Genomic DNA, 6,813 nt, shown 5'->3' on the forward strand with positions numbered 1-6,813 from the left:
GGGAAACATCAACAAGAATGTGATTTTATATTTTAACCCTTTGTGATCCAAGAAAAACCATGTCCAATTACTCAACTACAATTCTGTGGATAAAGTAATAAAAGTCCATGGGAGTAGGCATAAAATTCCAAGTATAAACTTGTCTGAGAGCATTCATGCTAGCTAGTTGACTGCTTGCCCAATATACAAATGAGAACTCCGTTGTTGTACAATATGAAGGAGACTATGGAGTAATGGGTTTGCTGGGGAGCTAGATGGGCCGAATGATGACAATATTTGAGAGCAATGAGGAATTCTCCAAGAAACTGCACTCTGTTCTTGAGATGCAAGCTCAACATCTAAGAAAGATTCAAGAGCAAGATAGAAAACTTGCAGAGGAGGTGGATCGTGCACTATAGGTAGCATCATTGATGGAGCCATATCAAAACATTGTGGAGTTAGATCCTCCTGCCACCATTGACCTGGAGTAGATATTTCAAAGATCTCCTCGCATAGTGTGTGGATTGATAATCTTTGTTAATCGCCATGAACAATTGATTTTAACAGTCTTTTGAATATAAGAATGGTCATTTTAAAGTGCTCTATAAGGTCATGTCCATTTAATTTGACCGATACCATTCTATTTGATGTGTGTACTTTGATCGTGTTAAAACTCTATTGTGGAAAATATAGTGCTTTCTCGGTCCACTCAGGAGTCGAATAAATTCTCTAGCATTTGAAAAAAAAAACACTTCTCCTCAAACGTCTCGTAGCTTATGTTCTTTTTAACATATATGGACTTGTTTGTTTTGGTGATTAAGTGAATGTGTTGTGTTCTAGACCATCTTCTCAATAAAGTTGCAGTCAAAGAGGTTCTCTTGTCTCTCTAGTTGGGCAATATGACAATTGACTTGTGATTTTCTCTGTTGACTTCTTGTGCACATCTCTCCCCCAACCCCCACCTTAAATAATTGGCTAACCTCTGACCACCCAAGCACCAATCTATATCGGTGTCTCATAATATGGCATCACACTTATGGAGAGTTGGCTACATCATCAATCTTGAAATGGAGGAGGGAGCTTTTTGCCTAATATGAAGGAATCCAGCACAAAGAATAAAGAGAAAGCTTTTCCAAAATATTTTCCAAAAGGTTTCTTTTCTTTTTACCATATATTGAAGGTTGTAAAAGGGTTTTTTTAGCATGAAGTCTCATTGACAATAAGTTCATCTAAGTGTTGCAAAGAGGATGGTATTTCCTCCCAACAGAAAAGGAATCTTGAAATCCGTTCTTTCACCAAATTCCAAAAAAGTGCTTACCTTGAAATGCTCGTCATCAAATCAACTCCCTTAGAGACTACGATTGAAAAAAACATAAGTAAAAGGAAATACTATAGCTTTTTTTTATAAATAAGTGACGATATTGTGGAGTGTCTTCTGCAAGGGGGTAGGCTACTTCAATAGTATATAATGGATGCCTAAAGTACAATGGAGGAGTCACGATAATTATGGATGAGAAACAACTGCAGAATGCTTTGTACAAGAGTGTACCAAGGTTGTGTAAGCCAACCCTCCCAAGGAAGCAAAAGGTTCAAGTTAATATTCTCCTTTAAAGAAGGACGATGAATAACTTGAATAAATTAAGTGATGTGACCAATGACATAAAACGCATTGTTTCAAGGATCCATTTGTGGCTAATACTTTGACCTAAGAGGCATCAATTAAGTTTGATATCGTGTATCACATTATAAGTGTTGGGGTTAAGGCCTATGTGCCTTGATCGGTCGCCCAGGTCACGGGCGCCCGCCCACTGTTACCCTATACTTATGGTGAGTATACTCTATAGGGGGAGCTGCCACTCTTTGAGTCTCCCCACCCACATCGTGTGTGTCTCTCCTTCTCTCTCTCTCACTCTCCGTCTGTGGTGCTCCCCGATCCCCTTCAATTGGTATCAAAGCTATGGTGACCGCAGAGAGCACAACGGCTTTGAGAGCTTCGAGGCGATAGCTCGCTCTCTCTCGACGGTAGAGAGATTAAGAAAGCAAAAGACTTGCTGTGAGAATGCAATGGGAGTTTGTGAGCTCAGTTGAGAGTGATGTATGCTCTTGTGGAAGCTCAGAAAGGAGTGTGGAAGATTGTGAGTAAGTGAAGGTGCTGCCCTAAAACTGTGTGCGCAGCAGCACTATTTTCAGATTCGTTTTTCTCCTTGTAGAATGCAGATCTGAGAATTTTGTCTCGGTTTCCCATCCGTTTCGACGTGGTCTACAACTTTGCATAAGAAACTTTTTGCAAATTCCTCACCGTTTTGCTGATATTCAACTCAGACTGACTGTATACAGAAATTCCAGATTTTCTGTTGTCGCATTGTGTGCGAGTTTGATGCACTTTTGGAAGCACAGGAGATGCTTGAAATTGAGTGCATAAATTCTGAGCTGAAGATGCAATTGCAGCTTGTGTTAAGCTTGTGGTTTGAGGGTTTTTGGTAGACTTGGGCAACGAAGTACGGAGGCGTTTACACACCATCGAGGCGGTCTCTTGAGAGACGCAGTTTTTTGGAGCACACAGGTGGAGCTTCTTTCACTGGTTTTCACAGAATACTTTGGTAGTGATTTTGTGCTTGGATTCATGGTCTTTGCGGATGGTTTGCATATGGTTATGGCGCATGGTTGATGCCCATTATACATGCATTTTGACGAGCACTTTCAAGTGCCGGTGAGCTCTCTTGAGAGCATTGTTTTCGCATTGATCAAGTTTCCGGATTGCAAATCTTTTGGTGCTTGCTTATGCACGGTCACTCCGTTGATGTACGTTGAGTGCAGATTGCCATTGTATGTGAAAATGTGGAGCCATTTTGGCATTTCTACTCATTGGCATTGAGTAGTGTTATGGTTTATGGTAGAGATTGTACTTGAGTTTTTTGCTCAGTTTTCAGGGAAAATTCTATCGAATTTTTCCCAAATTCTCGCCATAGTTTGTGATCTAGTGTTTACTCTCACTTTGACAGGTTTTGTCAGTTTGTACACAGTTTTGTGTTTTTGTATCCACTCTCGCAAGAGTGAGGAGTTGTGTATCTTTCTTTGCTTGAGACAATGGTTTGCTCTCAGGTGGGAGAGTCTTGTGATCTCGAGCATTGTTTGCCATAGTTTTGCAGAGCTTATACATGTATATTGAGTGTAGTTTGATGCGCATTGATTGCTCATTGTATTGAGCTTGCAGGACAATGGTTACTTTGTGTTGACAGCCATTGTGCGTCGAAACTCTGGCGAAATTTTCCCAGGAGTTTTATGCGTATCATTTATGTGATCTAGGTAAAGATTGCGGGTTGCACTCAACATTTGCGTGCGTTGTTCTCTGCAGGTGGGAGACTTGTGCGTGTGTATGCATCGATACCGCACAGTGTGGGCTTGGTGATTAGCTCACAGATTGCAGTGTGATACTAGAGCATGCGAGGCTTGTATTGACATTGCGGGAGCTCTATTTTGGAGTGTGTCTCACAGGTTTTACATTGTGTTTTTGGCCATATTTGTAGACAATTTCTAGGTGTTGTTGGTGAGGTGGTTTCGCTTTCTAGTTTGCTACATTGTGCTCATGGCAAAGACAGGTGATCGATCAGATTGTGACCTCTCACAGATGCGCATGTTTGATGGGTCAGACTTTGCGGCATGGAGAGAGTGTATGCTTGATGTATTGACATAGCGAGGGTTGCATCGACCATTGAGTGGTGATGCAGGTAGACCTTCAAACATGTCTGACGATCAGTGGCAGGAGCTAGAGGAGATCGCTCTATCTGTTAGGAAATAAAACGTAGCTAAATAGATAATTGAGTAGATTACTTAATGGAGAGAGACAGATTTACATACACGAGATTATAGAGTAGAGAGAGAGAGAGAGTACACACGATATACGTGGTTCACCCAATGTGGGCTACGTCCACGAGAAAGCAGCCACTCAATGGCTTTAGTACTTCAAAACAAGAAGTAGTTTACAAAGGGATTATACCCTTAATAGAGCTCCCTCCTTGCTTCACTCTCACCACCTCACACTCACCTTGTTGCATCAACTTCACCCTATCAAATGTGTGTAGAAATGGCCTCCTTTTATAGGCAAAAAGGGCTGCTCTCTCTTATGAGAGACAGCCATGTGTAGCCGCCCTTGTGCGAATAAGTCCAAATCGGACCCTCCAATCCGCCCATGTGTGGCCGCCCTTGAGAAGACAATTCCGCTTTTGAATTCGGCCACCGGCCATTGAATTCAGCCACCGGCCACCGGCCATTGACTTCCGACCACCGGCCATCGGCCATTGACTACCGGCCAACCGACCGGTTGTTTTTCGGCCGCCGTCCGGTCATAATATTCCGACGAAAAAGAATATTCCGGCGAAAAAAAAGTCTCGGGGGCCTTTAAAGTTACCCCTGATTCTTGTCCGTGAAAATTTTGGTTTCCGGTGAGTGATTTTCCTTCAGGCACGATGGCTTCTCCTCATAATGGGGGCCTTACAAATGTGCGCTTTTACCACAGAAAATTACAAGGGTAAATCTGGCTCCATACTTAACAATCTCCCACTTGGAGACTGATCTCCAAACCAAACCTGTGACTGCTTTCCATTCTGGCTTCTTATCCTTGAATGCCGATTGAAGATGAGCAAAAGCTCAACTTCTCCTTGTTGACCACCTTTGTAAACATGTCTGCAGGATTTTCACTTGTATGCACCTTTCCTAGCTTTAGTTGTCCCTCTTCCAAAAGAGTGCGTATGAAGTGATATCTCACCTCAATGTGCTTTGTCCTTGAATGAAAGGCTGAGTTCTTCGCAAGATGGATAGCGCTTTGGCTATCACTGTACAAGACACAATTGTCTTGTTTGAATCCAAGCTCTTCTAAGAATCTGTGAAGCCACAGAATTTCTTTGCTTGCCTCCGTCATTGCTACATACTCTACTTCTGTGGTAGAAAGTGAAACCACTTTCTGCAGCTTTGAAGCCCAGCTTAGTGCTGTGCCTCCAATCGTGAACACATAGCCAGTAGTGCTCCTTTGAGTATCTTTGTCACTGGCCATATCTGCATCAGCATACCCTTCTAGAAAAATATCAGCTCCTCCAAAATACAAAGCATTTGTTGTTGTCCCTTTTAGATACCTAAGTATCCACTTCACAGCTTGCCAATGCTCTTTACCTGGGTTGTCCATGAACCTACTCACAACTCCCACTGCATGTGCAATGTCTGGCCTTGTCCAAACCATAGCAAGCATTAGAGAACCTACCGCTGCAGCATATGGAACTTTAGACATATAGGCTATCTCCTCTTGTGTCTTTGGACACATATCCTTCGTTAGTTTAAAATGACCAGCCAAAGGTGTAGAAACTGGTTTTGCATTTTGCATTGCAAACCTTTCTAGTACCTTCTTGATGTAATCTTCTTGAGATAGCTTTATTGTCTTCTTCGTCCTATCCCTTGATATTTTCATACCAAGTATCCTCTTTGCAGAACCTAAATCTTTCATTGAAAAAGATTTGGACAGCTCCTCTTTTAGGTCTTTGATGTCCTGCATGTTAGCACTTGCAATCAACATGTCATCAACATACAACATTAGGATGATGAATTTCCCATCTCCCAAATTCTTCGTGTAGATGCAGTGATCCGAGTTGCATCTTGTGAATCCATGATCCAATATCCATCGATCAAACTTCAAGCACCATTGTCTTGATGCTTGCTTTAAACCATACAAGCTCTTCTTTAATCTTCAAACCATTTTCTCCTTACCTTTTACTTTATACCCCTTTGGTTGAAGCATGTAGATTTCCTCCTCTAAGTCACCGTGAGGGAATGCCGTATTTACATCCATTTGCTCGAGATTTAGATCATGAGCAGCCACAAGGCTTAAGACAAGCCTAATTGAGTTCATTTTTACAACAGGAGAAAATATTTCATTGAAGTCAATACCTTTCTTTTGAGAAAAACCTTTTACCACAAGCCTAGACTTGTGCCTTTTCTTCCCACCTTCTTCTTCCTTTAGCTTGTACACCCATTTGTTTTGAAGTGCCCGCTTACCTTTAGGCAACTCAACCAACTCCCATGTTTGGTTGCGATGTAGTGAGTCCATCTCCACTTGCATGCTCTTCGTCCATTCTTCTTTGGATTCATGTTGCATAGCTTCTTCATATGATTCCGGCTCTCCAGAATCTGAGATCAAGAGATGGTTGAAGGAAGGAACAAACCTTTCTGGAGGTCTACTTGCTCTTGTAGATCTTCGGGGAATAGGTTGAGGCTCCTCATTTGGTTGACGTTGTTGCACATTGTCACCGTTTGCAGTCCTTGAGTCTTCATCGTCCTCAAGCTCCATGTACTCATCACCTATTTCTTTTGTTTGTTTTCTTTCCAAGTAATCTTTGTACATGTTTTGTTCGTTAAAAATTACATCCCTACTCCTTAAGATTTTACCATCTTCAGGATTCCATAGGCGATACCCAAAGTCTCCTTCTCCATAGCCAATGAAGAAACACTTTTTGGACTTTGCATCTAACTTTGATCTTAGGATTCTATCTATGTGCATGAAAGCCTCACACCCAAACACTTTGAGAAATGCATAATTCACCGGTTTACCTGTCCATGCCTCTTCTGGAACTCCCCCATCCAATGCCGTTGAGGGTGACCGATTGATTAAGTACACAGACGTACTTACAGCTTCCGCCCAAAGCTCAAGCTGTAGGCCTGCATGTAGCCGCATGCTTCGTGCTCGCTCCATGATTGTCCTGTTCATCCTTTCTGAAATCCCATTTTGTTGAGGTGTCCTTGGGGTTGTCCTTTGCCTCCGAATGCCATTGCTAGCACAAAAGCTTTGAA

The sequence above is a fragment of the Adiantum capillus-veneris genome, chromosome 26, assembly GCF_014529385.1.
Source record: "Adiantum capillus-veneris isolate H3 chromosome 26, ASM1452938v2, whole genome shotgun sequence".
NCBI classification, from domain to species: domain Eukaryota; kingdom Viridiplantae; phylum Streptophyta; class Polypodiopsida; order Polypodiales; family Pteridaceae; genus Adiantum; species Adiantum capillus-veneris.